The following is a 20,071-nucleotide window of genomic DNA, read 5'->3' on the forward strand; positions in this document are numbered from 1 at the left end:
GCCCAAAACATACATCGGGGGTGGTTTGGGACTAAACTGAGAACTTACGAACTTTTTACAACACTTAGAAAATTTTCATATTTTGGAAAGTCACACACCCGTGTGGGCAAGCTGTGTGATCACACACGCCCGTGTCCTCCACCCGTGTAACTCTCTGTTTATGACATCAGCAACGATATAGGGTCACACAGCCAAGTCACACGCACATGTGCTAGACCGTGTCCTTTACATGGATGAGACACACGGCCGTGTCTCTGCCCGTGTGGCCTAGAAAATGGCTATTTACCAAGCCACTTGGCACCCTTGTTAGCACTTACTTAAACATAACTTCAATGGCACTTTTCGAGGTAATTTCATAACGATTTATTTGTGCATAAAACACCATACTTTACCTAGTTTAAACTTATCAACTTCATGCCATAATTATCGTTAACACATTTTTACACTTCATACTTATGCTAAGGTCTATCCATGACCAATTTAGTCACTTTTAAACCATTAAGTAATCTAGGGCACATTCACAATTCATCCATACCAAACACATATGGCCACACCCTATGAAACCTTTTAGCACTTGCATGCATATATGGATAGGTTTACAACCCAATAACCAATATGAGCCACATCACATGACCATATACAAAACGAATCACATTCCTATTATGAGCCAATACATATGCTAAATCAAATGACACATATTGAATTGACTAAGTTCCTATACATTCCATAGACTTAAAGTGCTTGAAATCATTTATACCCTTCAATAGCTGGATAGTGTGATAGAATCTCCGACGATCTCCAACCCGAGCTAGCATCTGTGACACTATGAGAGAAAGAAAAGGAAAGGGGTAAGCTATATAGCTTAGTAAGTCCACTTGAAAATAATAAGAAATTTATTAACATGTTTTTAACAATTCTCACAACATGTTCACAAGTTAATACAATCATAATTGCACAAAATTCTACTATTTACTCATGTTCATCTCAAGCTATCTACTCGAGTCACAGTTACTAAATTATTTATATCTTGAGCTAAAGAACTCAAAATTAAGATCTGCTAATTTATCTTGAAACTAGACTCACATATATTCTTACCATAAAATTTTCAGAACTTGTGGTCCATCCAATAAATACATTTTATTCTTTAAAGTCTCCCATGTTCTGCTGTTTGATAGTTTCAACCCTTCTTCACTAAAAATTAATTATCTCACAGTAAGGAATTTGGATAATGTTCTTGTCTATTTCTATTGAAAATAGACTCATTAAGGATTTATTCATATGAATTCTAACTCATAATTATTTTCCTAAAATTTTTAATTATTTCCCAAAGTTAAGATAAGGGAACCCAAAATCACTGTAGCCCTATCTCACAGAAATCTTAAAATCTCATAACATGAAATTCTTTTGCTTACACCGTTTCTTCTATGTGAAACTAGACTCAATAAGATTTAATATCATAATTTATTCAATCTCTAACTCAATTTACACAATGTTTTATGGATTTTCAAAGTCGGACTACTGGTGCTGTCCAAAACTCTTTTAGTGTAGAATAATGATAACTAAGTTTATAACACCTTTACAAATCATTTCAACATTCATGGTAAAAATACATATTTATACATCACAAGTATAGACCCATAATCACAAGGTCATCACAAAATCATTCTCATGGGCATGACTTACTTATTTGTCTCCTTACCAAAGGTGCATCCTTACCAAATAAATGTACATCTTAAGTGTGGGGAGGTTATTTATGATTATCAGAAAATCCCTGAATTTTTATCTTGTTCTCAAATAAATCTCTCATATTACTATTAGAATGAATTTGATTAATTTATGATTTTTATTGATATGTTTTGAATTAAATCATAGGTAACTGTGCATTGATTGTTTAAACTTTAGACATTAGAGGCTCAAGAATGATAAGTTGACTTTTGAGAATTGAAATTGTTAGGTTATTTCCCAGAATTGAGGTATTATCTTGAAGTTTTGAGTTTACAGGATTAACATCAAACACCCATGACTTTCGTGAGATTTTGAGCTGTTTAGAGCATATATCTTTCTTGTTCACTAATTTTTTATGAGTGTGTCAGCATTGATTTGCTATTCTAGAACTTCCATCAATAATACATGTCGAGATCATACCTTTGATTTGATATACTGAAATGATAAAGGCACTTAGGTTTTAACCCATTTACCCCATAAAAAGCCTACCCGCATAATTGACCCCTAGTGAACCCCTTTGAGCCTTAACTATTATTTCTTGATTTTTCCTCTTAATAGCAACCCTCAATTTAACCCTTTTTAATTTGTTAAGAATTTCTCCCTTCTCATTGACTCCCTTTTTATCGAGATTTGATTTGATTAGTTACCTAACTATGTTCGTTCATTCTAGTTGCTTAGTTATTTATTATTATGTATGTTCCGTTATTATACTTGTTCTTATTCTTAAAAAAATAGTATATTTATTTTCATCCAGTCACATATTTGTCTAAAGAGCTTGGATAAGTTAAAGTTGTTTTATTGAGAAAAAGCTCACATTATTAGTTTCGGATAGTTCGAAGTTTGGCACTTTTTTGTAATTCAGCAATTAGCTTTATTTGTCTAAGTTTGGTAATTTATTTAAATTAATCTCAATTCCAACCCTCGTTTTCAGCCTTTATCCACACCTTTAACCCAAGCCCCATTACAACCCTGTTAAAGACCTTTTGATTTGTGTATCATCTCATTATAGTGGTGGAGATTTGATTTTCGTGCAAGCCTATGGTAATAACTTTTCATGTTTGACTATTGAGTGCTTAATTATCGAACTTTAAACACTTTGAGTGATTTGAGTGAATCTTTAGTAAGGAATGTCAGCCCTTGTCGATTTGGAATTAAAGGTAATTACTTAGATAAAGGGGGATACCTATAATTTTATGATTGAAATTTTCAATATAGATTGTTGGATACTTTAATGTTCTTTTAGTTAAGCTTTCAATCTATGATTGCTAGGGATTACTTCGAAACATTATTAATGAGAATTATAAGTTGAGAAGAATTTATTTTAATTGTAAGTTGAGAACTTTGCTTGAGGATAAGCAAATGCTTAAGTGTGGGGATATTTGACAAACCATAATATATACATATTTTTACCCCATGCTTGGCATATTTATGGATTATTTTTCCTTGGTTTCATTGAATTTGATGCTTCTAATCCTTTAATTTCATGTTTTATACTCAGGAGAGCTTAGGATGGCGAAAAAGCAAGAAACGGGCCAAAAATGACAAAGTGGGCCTAAATCAGTGTTTCACACGACCTAGGCACTTCCACACGGGTGACCCACACGCCCGTGTGTGACACACGGGTAGACCACACGCCCGTGTGTGACACACAGGTAGACCACACGCCCGTGTGTCATGGCCGTGTCGACATTATTCCAAGTCAAAATTGCACACGGCCTGAGCACTTGCACACGGGCGTGGCACACGACCGTGTCCCTATCGGGCCCAAGTCTAATTCTACTTGGAAAAGGCTAATTCTGGGCTATTCTGGGCATTCCAAAGTCTATATAAACACCCTAGAAGAGGATTAAAGGGACAGGAAACATTGAAGGTAGAAAATACTCAAGGACAACCATCGGAATCACCTCAGAAACAGGATCTACATCAAGACTGAAGATCTCCATCCAATTTCCTAGAAGTTCTTTAGGTTTCTTTATGTTTTGTTGTTTTCTATACTTTGAGATGTTTTCCATTATTATTATGAACTAAACTCCCTAAATACCTAAGGGAGATGAAACCTAAGACGAATCCTATTACTTTTTGATTTATATGATAAATACTTGTTCTTATTCTTAATTGTGAGTTTTAATTCTTGCTTTAATATTCCAGGATAATAACTCAGGTTTTTGATGTGCTTATTCAGTGGAGCAAAAGTCCCTGTTTAAGAGTAGATCATTCATAATTAAGCGGAGTTGCATGCAATCCTAGAGATAGGACGACATAAATCTATCGGATTAGAGTCAAATCTAATAAGAGAATCCATAGATAGAGTTAATGCGACAATAGGGGTTTTAATTAGAAAGAGATTTCGATTAATCAACGTAGAGTCAGTTGTTTTTAGTCTCGAAAGGGATACTAACATAAATCAGGGATTTCTACGGAATAAGTCAAGTAAATAAATCATCTAATTCAAAGGTAATAAGTGAAGTCTAGGTGGATTCTTTCTTGGGTATTGTCTTTTCAATCGGTTTTTCAAAAATCTTTTTCAACTTTGATCTTTGTCGCTACTTTAGTTAATTAGATAATTAGTCTTAGATAAAAAAATTCCCTAAATTTTTAGGCTAGATAATAAAAAGATAGTAATTACTAGTACTTTTAGTCCTCATGGATATGATATTTCCAGTCTCACCATAACTATACTACTGTTCAATAGGTGCGCTTGCCTTAAGTTGAATTTTTAGTTAGTTTAGTGACTATCAGTGGCCAATGCCATGTCCCAGACATGGTCTTACACTAGCACATATATCAACACCGATGCCATGTCCCAGACATAGTCTTACACTAGCACACATATCAACTAAATGTCTTGGCATGGATATCCAATCTATTTCTAAGGTTCAACCGGGAGTTTTACCATAACAAATCTCATCATACATATTCCATGTAATATCACTCTTTAACACCAAGTTACCATTCATTACAATGTCATCAAACATCATAGACATATGTTTTAGGTCATTGCATATACATAGCTTACAATATAATTTTTTGAAGCATAACACCATCACGTACATAATACCACAAACATATAATTCAACGAATCCGCATTTTCAGATCAATTTAGATTACAATCACAAATCACAGTAACATTATTGTCTTACCAATTTTATCATACGACTCGTTTGTTGATTCCTCGTCAAGTATGTCCGTAACAAATCATACAAATTATATAATAAAATTAGGCATTTCAATTCAAATAAGACATTGCATTATTATTATCACACGAACTTACCTCGAATACAAAAATGGGTAATTATTCCCTTTTTGTCCTTAACAACGCATTTTCTCGATTTAAGCCCGAGTCTCGATTTTCTTGATCTAACATTTCAAATATAGCTTAGTTATTACTCACAATATTCAAATTGACTCAAAAATCATACTTTGGCAAATTTACAATTTTGCCCCTAAACTTTCATTTATTTGCAAATTAGTTCCTAGGCTCGAAAAATAAAATTCATTCAATTTTATCCTAACCCAGGCCTAGCCGAATATTTATCTTACTTACAACCACCCACATATTTCATTATTTTACACCTTTACCATCTATTTTACAACTTTTACAAAATGGTCCATTTTAGGTGTTTTCATGAAAATCACTTAACAAAAGTTTATTTAAAAACGAAGATTCATTTTCTTCCATAAAAATGTAGCAAACAACATGAATATTCTCATGGAAAAACCCTAGACTTTCAATCATTTTGCAAAATAGTCCCCCATTAGCTAAATTAAGCTACAAGGGTTCCAAAAATACAAAAATTATCAGAAATGACCATCAAAATCACTTACTTGTAAGGGTTAGAAGTTGCTGAAATTTTCAAGCTTCCATGGTCAATTCCTTGGGTAAAAATAGGTGGAGAAGAAAAAGAAATAAAAAAAGATGATAGCTTTTTGCATTTTGGTCTTATTATACCTTTTTAACTTAATTACCTATTTACCATTTTAATTTCTAACTAATTTCAATAATACCAAACAAATATCTTCCACTAACTTATTAATGGGCTAATTTCCACATAAGGGCTTCCACTAAAAATTCTGTAGCTATTTAATACATTTAGCTATTAGAATGCAACTTTCGCACTTTACACGATTTAGTCTTTAAAGCCAAATTAAACACTTCTCACATATAATTTCTTCATGAAAATTTTAAACCATCATATAAACATATCATAGACCTTATAATAATTATAAAATAATTATTTATAATTTGGATTTGTGGTCTCAAAACCACTGTTCTAACTAGGCCTTAATTTGGGATTTTACAACTTTCCCCCCTTTAGGGATTTTCGTTCCCGAAAATCTTACCAGAAAAGTGGTTTGGTTTTCGCAAAAACTTCTCTTCACATAGTCATTGTCACAGAACTCCCACTCGGCTATACCTTCAATACTTATCTCCTTATTTTCTTATACTCGAATCATGAGCGATTCTTTCACTATACAACACATCGACTGAATCTCACTTCTATTGATGAGTTTATACACATCAAAGGTCAGATCCATGTCATCGTAACACATATACACACGTACTTGAATCTTTTCGAATTCAAATAGTGAAACTAGCTAGTTCATCTCGACCTTATACTCTTTATAATTTAATACGGCCCGATAGCTTGCAGACTCAACTCTCAGTTGCTCTTAAATTTCAGAGTCTCTTTTAGCTTCCTCAAGAAATCACAATATAAAACCTAGATTTCAATTCGAGTAATGAAGACTTAGCACTCCAAGAATTCCAACAATCATAGAGACACGAAATCCCATTAATCTGATGAGCGAAAATTTTTCTGTACATACTGGCAAAATTTTACAGATCTCATCAAACATTTAATCAACAAGCCACATAACATTTTTTTTCCTTTTTACAAGACAGGGGAAATTCCTGGTATGGCCTCGAGAATGATCCCTTTCTTATTTCCATTCTAATATCAATACTGATGGAGGTAGTTCTGGTAAAACCTATTGTTCGGCTTTAACTCCATCAACATTTCAATTACTCATACACAAATATCAGAAATATCGAGTTCCAAACTCGATCACTAACACACTATTTCCGTGAGTTTACTTGCAAAATCTCTATATAAGTTTTGGATTTTTCTATCCAAACACTTGTAATCACAATTTGCTTTCTCTAAGATCATTCGATACTATCTCATCATCTTTTAATACCCAAGTCATCTTCACTATATCAAACTTAGATCTTTTTGTAACATTAGACACTCTAAGCTATCAAGTTGCCTTATGGTCTTAAAACACTTCACAATTCATTCAACAACACATTACTGAAATTAAGAAGTCTTTGTTGATGCCAAATCCTTATGCGAAAATTTGAGAAATCCAAATACTAAGGTCACCACATTACCAATAATCAAACCAAAAGCATAATCATAGTCAACATAGTCTTCATAAGCCAAAGAACACATTTTAGACATGAGTCAAGATTGACAATTTATGAAATAAAGATGACATGAAAACCAAGAGGAAGAAATCTAAGTTGGAAAATTCCAAAATAAAGAAATCCAAGATGCGATACTGTATCAAAATATCGAAAATATAGCTCACAAGAAAGTGTGAAAGATTTTAATAATCCCCCTAAATAAAAGAAGTCTAGAAAAACATCACTCAGACCCACTAGATTAGATGTAACAATATAATGTACCTTCCCATATATAAATCAGATAAATCAATATTTAGAAGAAACAGAATCATAGCTTCATACACATTTTCCCATCCATTCGCAACAGATGAAATGTATTAAAATGCCAGAGGGAAATAGAGCAACATAGATTATAAACTAGTCATGCTGATAATGCTTTCGTCTAATATCACGATTATAAAACATCCTCACATAACAAGAATTTCATCAGAGGATCAATAGCCATAGGAATATTTCTGAGAACAAATAAACATATAGAACACCACAGAAGAGACTGTCATAATCTGTTCAGCCATTACGAATTTCATATTATTCTTTTCACTAAAAGAGATCAGTTTTGAAGAAATTTTGATTAATACATTTCTCGACATCGTATCAGAATAGACCTTTTTACCTGAAGTTAACTTCTTCACCAACTGTGATATTGCGTGAATCACAAAATTTTTCCGGGACAATCTGATACTTTACTAATTCTGGCTTTACTTATCAACCTGTTCTCAATCTTTGATCATATTCATAGCTATTCTATCACTAAACTCTTTAGGTTCACACTTGTGAGTTTATTCAATACATTTCTCACAAAATTCCATTACAAAAGACCACTCTAGTAAGGGGGAAGGGTGAGGTTGTAAGGTTCCTAACTCGTCTCTCATATACATATACATATGACATAACTTTCATCATCAAAGTAATGTCGTCACAATTATATCATTCATTTCAGGCAAACTATCGTTCACATTTGTATTTCACATATTTTTCGGCTATTTTATTCAATCAAGTTCACTTATGCATACATTCTATGAATTTCGAATGTCTTTTCTCATCATATTCACTTAATCAAACATATCAAACACATAATATCAGTGAGGGCCAAGAAATATGAATAAATGTATCACAATCAAAACTTTCATCTCGCACATCATTATATACATATCATTACAATCATATAAATCAATCCAATCGATTTAACACATTTACTAAAACTATACGAGTTTGCCAATCATAATTATTCAAATAAGTGTACATGGACATTCATTCCACTAATATTTTTGGTAAGTTACCTGAACACATACATTCACTCGAGCAAATTAGTCTTATACATCATGGAATTATAGATCAATCGTAGATAAGCTCATTATGCCGCTTACACATTCTATTTCATGTTTCTCATGTCTCATATATGTACATACATATATATATCATGAATTCTTATTCGTACCTTTTTGAGTTTTAACTCATCATAATTGCAATTTACTCAATTACCTTAGTACCACTATCAACATGGTTGGGTGTAACTCGGTTGGAGAGTACCTTTGTCTAAACAAGATGGTTCTCATTCGCATTGGGAGACATCACACTATCACAAATCTGTGGCATGTATAGCTAAACCTTCACACATGCTAGGTTAGTCCAAGAACCGACTAAACCATAATTCTAATACCACTAAATGTAACACCCCTTACCTGAATCCGAGGCCGGGACAGGGTACGAGGCATTACCGGACTTAAACGTACACAACTATGTAAAACCAAGCCATAAAATTTCATTCAAATTAAAAACATTCATTCATATTCCTAATGTCTCTTATATGGGCTTACGAGGCCCAAAATATACATTGAAGGTGGTTTGAGACTAAACCGAGAACTTATGAACTTTTTACAACACTTAGAAAATTTTCATATTTTGGAGAGTCACATGCCCGTGTAGGCAGCCCTGTAATCACACACGCCCGTGTGGGCAACCCTGTGATCACACACGCCCGTGTCCTCCAACCGTGTCACTCTTTGTTTATGACGTCAGCATCAATATAGGATCACATGGCCAAGTCACACGCCCGTATGCTAGACCGTGTCCTCCACACGGATGAGACACACGGCCGTGTCTCTGCCCAAGTAGCCCAGAAAATGACAATTTACCAAGCCACTTGGCACCCTCGCTAGCACTTACTTAAACATGACTTCAATGACACTTTTTGAGGCAATTTCATATCAATTTATTCATGCATAAGGCACCATACTTTACCTAGTTTAAACTTATCAACTTCATGCCATAATTATTGTTAACACATTCTTTCATTTCATACTTATGCTAAGGTCTATCCATAAACCAATTTAGTCACTTTTAAACCATCAAGTAATCTAGGGCACATTCACAATTCATCCATACCAAACACACATGACCACACCCTATGAAACCTTTTAGTACATGCATACATATATGGATAGGTTTACAACCCAATAACCAATATGAGCCACATCACATGGCCATATACAAAACGAATCATATTCCCATTATGAGCCAATGCATTTGGCCAAATCAAATGACACATATCGAATTGACTAAGTTCCTATACATGCCATAGACTTAAAGTGCTTGAAATCATTTATACCCTTCAATAGCTGGATAGTGTGATAGAATCTCCTACGATCTCCAACCCGAGCTAGCATCTGTGACACTATGAGAGAAAGGAAAGGAAAGGGGTAAGCTATATAGCTTAGTAAGTCCATATGAAAATAATAAGCAATTTATTAACATGTTTTTAACAATTCTCACAACATGTTCACAAGTTAATACAATCATAATTGCACAAAATTCTACTATTTACTCCTGTTCTTCTTAAGCTATCTACTTGACTCATAGTTACTAAATTATTTATATCTTGAGCTACAGAACTCCAAATTAAGATCCACTAATTTTTCCTGAAACTAGACTCACATATCTTCTTACCATAAAATTTTTAAAATTTTTGGTCTAGCCAATAACTACATTTTATTCTTTAAATTCTCCCCTATTCTGCTGTTTGACAGTTTCAACCCTTGTTCACTAAAAAATAATTATCACACAGTAAGGAATTCGGATAATGTTCCCATCTATTTCTATTGAAAATAGACTCATTAAGAATTTATTCATATGAATTCCAACCCATAATTATTTTCATACAATTTTAATGATTTTCCAAAGTTAAGACAAGGGAACCCGAAATCACGCTAGCCCTGTATCACAGAAATTGAAATATCTCATAACATGAAATTTTATTGCTTACATCGTTTCTTCTACGTAAAACTAAACTCGATAAGCTTTAATTTAATATTTTATTCAACCTCTAACTCAATTTCCACAATTTTTGGTGGATTTTCAAAGTCAAGCTACTGCTGTTGTCCAAAACTGTTTTAGTGTAAAATAATGATAACTAAGTTTATAACACCTTTACAAATCATTTCAACCTTTATGGTAAAAATACATACTTATACATCATAAACATAGAACCATAATCACAAGGTTATCACAAAATCATTCTCATGGGCATGACTTACTTATTTGCATCCTTACCAAAGGTGTATCCTAAACCGAGATAATTTCTCATGAGTTTTGCACACATACCCGCACCACTAGCAACATCATCATAAGTTTTCTCAATCATGACACAATATTTAAATCACCCGTTGAACCAGTTGAAATACTAAAGGATACCCGATAAGCCTCATACAAAAGGGTAAAATGTCAATGCCATGTCCCAGACATGGTCTTACAGTGGCTCTCATACATTGGTACCGATGCCATGTCCCAAAAATGGTCTTACACTGACACATATAACAATGTCGATGCCATGTTCCAAACATGGTCTTACACTAGCTCGGATATTGAGGCTGATGCCATGTCTCAGACATGGTCTTACACTGGCTCTCATAATGTGGCCGATGCCATGTCCCAGACATGGTCTTATACGAGCACACATATCAACACCGATGCCATGTCCCAGACATGGTCTTACATTGGATCTCATAATGTGGCCGATGCCATGTCCCAGACATGGTCTTACACTAGCACACATATCAACACCGATGCCATGTCCCAGACATGGTCTTACACTGGCTCTCTGTAACATCTCAAAATAGGGCCTAAATGGAATAGTGGTTGCGAAACCACTTCTGAGATAGAAAATTTTATTTCGATTAATTTTTATGATTTACCGGGTGATTAGATGCATGTGTTAGAGTATTGATAAGAAATTGTATAGATTGCATGTTTAGTTTGCCTATTAGGGCTTATTTGCAGAAGTTGCTGTAACAGCCCGATTTAGGCCTAAATGGAACGATGGTTTTAGAACCACGAATTCGAAGTCAAAAAAATTATTCTGATTAAGTTTTAAGGTTTATTTATTGATTAAAATAATGTGTAAAAATATCGTTAAGTAATTTTAATGATAAAGTGCTTAATTGGACTTTTAGGACCAAATTGCAAAAGTTACAAAATATGTGTTCTAATTCATAAGTAATTGATTGAAATGGGGGTTTAAAGAGGATGCCCTTAAATGGTAATTAGACCATTATATTTCGTTTGGACAAAAATGGGCATGAATAGGACAAAATTTTAAAGAAAGGCCTTAAGGGCATTTTAGTCATTTGGTAATTAAAAGAAATAAAAAGGGAAAATAAAGCCAAAATTGACTCATCTTTTTCATGGAGGCCAAAATTAGCATGGGGGAAGCCATGGCTAGGGTTTTCAAGCTTTCCAAGCTCAATAGTAAGTCCGTTCTAGCCCCGTTTTTCAAGTTCTTTACGATTTTAGAATCCCGGTAACTTGATTAAGCTTATTCTAGCTATAATTTAAGCTAGGGTTCATATTTGGAAAAATACCCATAGGTTAAATGTGTTTATTTTGATGTTTTATGGTAGAATATGAAGGCTGAAATTATGTTAAACAACTTTTGCTAAGCAGTTTTAAGCAAAAATGAGTAAAACGGCTTAATCGGTAAAAGGTGTTATTATTAATAACTATGTGTTAGAGTGAGAATTTGATGTTGCCATAGAAGGGAAAAATGATCAGCATGTCAGAAAACATAGGAATAAGGGATGCAGTTTAATTCCCGAGCCTAGGGGCAAAAGTGTAAGTATGCAAAAGTTTAGGGGCAAAATTGTAATTTTCCCAAAGTTTGAGTTAAGGACTGTTTTGAATATTAAATTAATTAAATAAGTAAAATAGGATGTTTTAGATCCCGAAAAATGAGATTTGAATCTAGAATGGGAGAAAAAATAAAAATCGGAAAAGTTGGTAAAATGACCGTTTTAGTATCGAGGTAAGTTCATATGTATAATAAGCATTAATTTATGCATGTTTCAATATAAAATTGATATATTTACTATGATTGCCAAGGTTTTGAAAGTAAGTATAATTATGATGATTTAAATGTTCAATATTAATTCGACATGGAAATGAGAAAGTATGTAAGTTTGTATGTAAATAATACATTATCTTTATTATGTTTTTGTATTTCAGCATAATTTATGTATTGCAGCTGATTTTTGAATCATAATTGACTATTGGAAGTATGGAATCAAGTATTAGAAAGTGAGAGAAATCCCGGTTGAACCTTCGGAAAGATTGGATGATACAAATGGTATGTAGCTAGGTCACATGTATGGTGCTAAGTACACATCATATGCACAAGAGAGCTACGAGACATTATGATGTAGCTAGGTCGCATGGGTGATACTATGTGTACACCATGTAGACAAGAGAGCTACGGGATATATGTAGCTAGGTTGCATCGTGGTTCCAGGTGAAGGACACCGTGTAGACAAGAGAGCTATGAGATAAACTAGCTAGGTCACATGGGTGGTACTAAGTGTTCACCATGTGTACAAGAGAGCCAAAATTATGTGTACAATCAAGCTAGGTCATATGAGTGGTGCTAAGTGAAGGCCACTATGTGTACAAGAGAGCTTTGATTTGAAAGGTGGGCTGTGTGCGATACCATCGCGTATCTGTTATTATTCCGAAGCGTTCAACTGGGAAATTGATTAAATGAAATTGTGTATGACTTTATGATGATAAGTGTAAGTATATACGTGTGTAACTTATGAGCAATATGCTCGATATGTGATTGGAAATTGGAAAGATTGTTAGGGGAAAGTGATGAATACAATTGAAGTGTGAAAGATCAAAATTGACAATAAAACTGTTCTGGATAGTTGCAGTGACGTGAATTTAAAAATTTACTAAAAATAGTAGAAATTGAATCAGAGACTGAATGAGATATCAAATTAGAGCTTAATGAGTCTATTTTCATATAACAAAAACAGAGCAAGCAAAGGAATTCTATATTATGAGATATTTAAGTTTTTGAGAGACTGGTTGAGAATGACTACGTGATCCCCTGTTCTAACGTGAAAAAAATCATTAAAAATTGTATAAAAATGATATAATTTATATGATTGAAATCCTTAATGAGTCTAGTTTCAAATGAAATAAACGATAACATCCTTTGAATTCTATATGAGGATAAAATTGATTTGTAGATAAGAGTGGTCATAATAGTTGAGTAGTGAAACAAGGGTAAGTTAAATGAATAAACTGTACTAATTTGATAGACCAAAAATTTTGAAAATTTTATGGTAAGAATATATGTGAATCTAGTTTCAAGGAAAATTAATGGTTTGTAATTTTGAGTTATGTAGCTCCAGAAATAAATAATTTAGTTTCTGGTACTCTGCTAGACAGCTTATTTTGAACCTGTTTATGATTGTAATAGTGAAAGTATTTGTGTTTGTGATGGTAATATTCCGGGAACATATTGCGACTTTGTTTAAAGTATGATAATGTATTTTTTATTAATATTTACATACTTACTAAGCTATAATGCTTACTCCCTTCCTTTCCTTTTTCCTTTAGTGTCGCAAATGTTGGCTCGAGTTGGAGGTCGCCGGAGGTTAAATCACACTATCAAACTATTGATCGATATATAAAAGTTTTACAGTATTTTAAGTCTTTGGCATGTATAGAGACTCGTTTAATTGTTATTAAGTTGCTAGGAATTGGCTTAAAATACTGACCTATGTTATTTGAAGGTCTCTATTATATAAAGTCATTTAATGTAGATAGTCTTGATTATGTTATTAATTATGAATTGGTTTTTATATGATGATTAGTGATTAATTCCGGTAATGCCTCGTACCCTGTTCCAGCGTCAAACACGGGTAAGGGGTGTTACACTCTCATAATGTGGCCGATGCCATGTCCCAAAAATGGTCTTATGCTAGCACACATATCAACCAAATGTCTTGGCATGGATATCCAATCTATTCCTAAGGTTCAACTGGGAGTTTTACTACAACAAATCTTGTCATACATATTCTATGTAATATCACTCTTTAACACCAAGTTACCATTCATTACAATGTCATCAAACATCATAGACATATGTTTTAGGTCATTGCATATACATAGCTTACAATATAATTTTGTGAAGCATAACACCATCACGTACATAGTACCAAAAATATATAATTCAACACATCCGCATTTTCATATCAATTCAGATTGCAATCACAAATCACAATAACATTATTGTTTTACCAATTTTATCATACGACTCGTTTGTCGATTCTTCGTCGAGTATGTTCGTAACAAATCATACAAATTATATAATAAAAATTAGGCATTTCAATTCAAATAAGACATTGCATTATTATTATCACACGAACTTACCTCGAATACAAAAATGGCTAATTATACCCTTTTTGTCCTTAACCACGTACTTTCTCGATTTAAGCCCAAATCTCAATTTTCTTGATCTAACATTTCAAATATAGCTTATTTATTACCCACAATATTCAAGTTGACCCAAAAATCATACTTTGGATAATTTATAATTTTCCCCTAAACTTTTACTTATTTGCAAATTAGTCCCTAAGTTTGAAAAATAAAATTCATTCAATTTTATCCCAACCCAAGCCTAGCCGAATATTTATCTTACTTACAGCAACCCACATATTTCATTATTTCACACCTTTACCATCTATTTTACCACTTTTACAAAATGGTCCATTTTAGGTGTTTTCATGAAAATCACTTAACAAAAGTTGTTAATTTAACAACGAAGATTCATTTTCTTCCATAAAAATGAAGCAAAAAACATGAATATTCTCATGGAAAAACCTTAGACTTTCAATCATTTTGCAAAATAGTCCCCTCATTAGCTAAATCAAGCTACAAATGTTCCAAAAATACAAAATCATCAAAAATGACCATCAAAATCACTTACTTGTGAGGGCTAGAAGTTGCTGAAATTTTCAAGCTTCCATGGCCATTTCCTTGGGTAAAAATCGGTGGATAAGAAAGAGAAATAAAAAAAAGATGATAGCTTTTTTGCATTTTTGTCTTGTTATACCTTTTTAACTTAATTACCCATTTAACCTTTTAATTTCTAACTAATTTCAATAATACCAAACAAATATCTTCCACTAACTTATTAATGGGCTAATTTCCACATAAAGGCTTCCACTAAAAATTCTATAGCTATTTAATACATTTAGCTATTAGAATGTAACTTTCGCACTTTACACGATTTAGTCCTTAAAGCCAAATTAAACACTTCTCACATATAATTTGTTCATGAAAATTTTACACAATCATATAAACATATCATAGACCTTATAATAATTATAAAATAATTATTTGTAATTCAAATTTGTGGTTTCGAAACTACTGTTCCGAGGCTCTAATTCGAGATATTACAAGTAGACTAAAGAAAACAATAAAAACCTAACCTGCTATTGTCGGTAGACTTTGAAATAGACATAAAGGTGTCGACAACTTACCCACTTGAGATTAAAATTAAATATAATTTTAGTTTTAAAATTATACTAATATGAAAGTAATGCTATGCGGTATATTGGATGATGTGACAGTACTACTTGTTATCATACATGGTTTAGCACTCCACCCATCCAATTTTTAGTTTCTACGATTGTGTGATTAAAATTTTTAATATACTTAATGTTAAATTTAAATTAAAAATTTTATATAAATGAATGCTTGGGTCCAATGAAAAAAAATCTTACCTTTGTAATTTTCATAACATGTGAAAAATTTTATAATTAAAAGAAGATAAATAAAAAATAAAAAACACAAAAAGAGTTAACAGTTTTGTAGTAAAATGCTATCACTATACATTATTGATAGCATAGGAGTAAATGATTGATTACAAGCTATAATTTTTATAATATTATTAAAGTCTAATTTAAGTTTTATAATATAATTTAACGAGTTAATTTATTAAGCTACATTTTTTAAAAGTAAAAAGCATACATATGTTAACCTATAATTAGTTTTTCAACTTGTGTGTTCTTAGGCATTAACAAATTTATTAAATAAAATTACTAGTAAAAAAATTACATACCTAATAAAGATTATATAAAATATTAATGAATTTAAAAATATTAAAGATAAATTATTATTATTATTATTATTATTATTATAACATAGTAATGAATGATAACATTTCGTAATTATAAGTAATAACATTAAGGTAAATATTTTATAACAGTCTCTCATATTTCTTTTTCCCTTGTTTTTCTTTTTTCTTCCAATTGTATCTTTTGTTCTATTTTTTTTCCAGTTTTTCTTGTGTGTGGCTTTGGTATGGAAGAAGAATTAGCCAATTTGAGAATTCTGGATGAAGAAGAGGAGGCGTTCCAAGAGGAAGCAGCGATGGTGGACCGAAGTTATCAGTTCTATTTGGTGGGGCAATGTCTCACTGATAGTGTTGTCCATTTCCCTTATTTACGTAACACTATGGCTGATTTGTGGCATCCAATTAGAGGGATATGTATCACGGATCTAGGAGATAAAAGATATCTTTTCCAATTCTTCCATGAGGTTGACATGCAGAGGATGCTTTCCAGTACACCTTGGTTTTTTAACAACCATTTTCTTATCCTGCAAACAATCCAAAAAGGAGAAAATCCGCCAGCCATATTATTAAATTTTACTAAATTCTGGGTCCAAATTCATGATTTGCCTCCAGGACTGATGATCAGAACAATGGCAAAACAATTTGGTGAATTTTTGGGAAAATTTCTAGAATACGATACTTTTATTCCGACTTTGGGTCTTAAAAGATTTATGCGCATCCGCATTCATTTGGATGTTTCTACTTCATTGAAACGAAAGAAAAAAGATCTAGATTGGAAAAGAAATGTCTGTTTATGCTCGTTTTCAATATGAAAAATTGAGTTTATTTTGTTTCATTTGTGGCAAGCTGGGACACGGCGAGAGTTACTATCCTTTTCGACTTCGGATTGAACCAGCTAATATTGTCTTTGGTTGGGATATATCATTGCGTACAGTGGTGTGGCGACGAAGTACATTGGCGAGTAGGTGGCTCCGTCAAGCTGATGGGTCACAGTGGAACAATGAGAATATTGAAGGTAACAATCAGAGTAGTAAGTGGGTGAATAATTTTGGGCGTAATTTAAGGGAGGATTCATGGAATCAATATTTAAATCCCAATTTAATCCCATTAAAATCCAGTCAACAGATTTTATCTAAAGAGCCCGACAATTGGCACAATCTGGGCAGTGGGGTTTTAAATGGTAATAGTTCTGGAAATGGGCCCACGAACCTAATGTTGTAGAAGGAAAATGACCCATTAATTAATTTGGAAGGAAAGAAACAACAAAGGATAGTAGAGGGCCTATTAACTCTTGTGGGGAACAATGTGGAAGCCGGTCCTTTTGATTTAACAGCTAGCTTTAGTGAACAGCAGGGATTCAAATAACGGAACGTTTTTAGAATAACGGCCGTTATATAGCGGTAGCGCCGCCGACCGAAACCGCTATTGCTGAAAATAACGGAGGGAAGCGGATTCACACCGATAACGGTGGATAGCGGCCGCAATTTAACGGATAACGGACAATTGCGGCAATAACGGGCTGCTATTCCCGTTATTTTCCGTTTCCGTAAGTTAAAAAAAAATCAAGTGCTGTAGATGGACATGGATGATGATTCTGGTGAATGAAATATTGAAGTGAATAGTGAAAAGTGAGAAGAAAGACTGAATAATTGTACTTCATAATAAAACAAAAGACAAGGGAATATATTCCCTCCCAACCTGCAATCAAAACAAAGTAAAGTAAAAGACTGAATCTGAAAGTCGATTAAAAAAATCAAAACTCACTCACAAACTCACATTTCACAGAATCACAAGCAAACGAAAAGGCAAAATATATTTCTTCATTCTCCATATTTCGGCAAGGCAAAAAACACAGCCACAGGGCACAGGCAGCAAGCAAAGCAATAGATCAAGTAAGTAGAGAAAACTAACCGTCTAACCCAGTAAAGTACTTGCATGTCTTGAATCTGCAACATAGAGTGATTTTTTGATATTTTTATCCCTAGATCTATATTCTACACAAAAAAAGGGGGGGGTTAAAATGTTTTCGGCGATTTCCGACCACCGTGCACGGCGGCGCCGTCGCCGGTGATCGGCGACTGCCACGGTGGCCGATGGCCGGATTCTGGGCAACGACAGAGAAGAAAATAATTGAGAGAAAAAGGCAAAAAAATTATTTGAAGAATGGCTGAAATGAAGATTCTGAAAATTTTTTCATTTAAATAGGCCTTCAAAACGACGCCGTTTTGGGCAGGCCACTCTGGCACCAAAACGACGCCGTTTCGGCCTAACCCGCGCACTTACCCGACCCGTTTCCTAGGATCCGCGTGTTTTTAACAGAAGGGTTAATTGCGCTTTTAGCCCTTCCTATTTTTTATTATTTACAATCAAGCTTATTTCTTTTTTAATTTTGTCCTATAATTTATTTCGTATTTCGATTTGGTCCACCTTGAAGCTGTGCGTTTTGAAGGATGGGGATTATTTCCCATTTGATCCATTTTTGTTATTTGTGCATTCAATTTGGTCCTTTTTCTTTTTATTTATTTCGGATTTGCCGCAAATTTATGTTTTAAGTTCGATTTAGTCCCTTTTTGTTATTTTTGCTATTTTATTATTAAATTAATTAATTTAATATTACTATTACTATTATTATTTTTCCTTTTTTATTTTATTATTTATTTACTTGTTATTATTACCATATTATTAAAATTTAATTAGTTTTGCATTATTATTTCAATTATATTTCTTTTCATATTTATTTACCTAAATATTTTAAATACATTTATTTTATTATATCATTTTATTTATCTATATAGTATATCCTTTCATATAATTTTTAATTTTAAGATTTTTATTATTGTTATTATTATTATTAATACCATCATCATCATCATCATCATCATGATTATTATTATTATTATTATTATTATTTATTACCAGTATTATTATTATTAAATTTTTTTACACAATATTTATTTATTTCTATAATATTAGGTCTTTACTTTAGCTTTAAATTTTGTTTACTTTTTTTGGTATTATATTGTTGATAATATAACTATATAAGTAATGAGTTGCTTATATTTCTAAATATAATTTTATGTTTCTTATATAAATAAAAATAAAGCATGCCACCACGTGAAGAGTTCCCGACTAAAGGATTGGAGGGTGCACCAAGTAATGATATAGGTTGGCACTTTGGAACTCTAGTGCCAAATGCGAGAGGAAGTATCGTATGTAAACTTTGTGGTAAAGTTGTGAAAGGAGGAATAACACGACTTAAAGAGCACATTGCTCATAAAACCGGCAATGTTGCACCATGCCCTAATGTTACTGGTATGTGATACTTTATTATTATTAAATGTTATTGTAAATTTATCAATAAAGATTATATATAATTGATAATAATATAAAGTGTGAATTATTTTTATTTTATTAACAGGTGTCATTAGAGAAAGTATGATGAATGTACTAAAAGAAAACAACAC

General features: G+C 32.7%; 1 long non-coding RNA gene across 1 annotated transcript; it reads right to left on the reverse strand.

The window, feature by feature from the left end:
- Positions 1 to 558: 558 nt before the first annotated feature.
- LOC107949275 (uncharacterized) lies at positions 559 to 15,525 on the reverse strand. The gene is made up of 2 exons (XR_001697687.2): positions 15,456 to 15,525; positions 559 to 823 (listed from the first exon to the last, which is right to left on the reverse strand). It is a non-coding gene; the product is annotated as an uncharacterized lncRNA (long non-coding RNA).
- Between the last annotated feature and the right edge of the window lie 4,546 nt (positions 15,526 to 20,071).

The sequence above is a fragment of the Gossypium hirsutum genome, chromosome A04 (genome assembly GCF_007990345.1).
Source record: "Gossypium hirsutum isolate 1008001.06 chromosome A04, Gossypium_hirsutum_v2.1, whole genome shotgun sequence".
Classification (NCBI taxonomy): domain Eukaryota; kingdom Viridiplantae; phylum Streptophyta; class Magnoliopsida; order Malvales; family Malvaceae; genus Gossypium; species Gossypium hirsutum.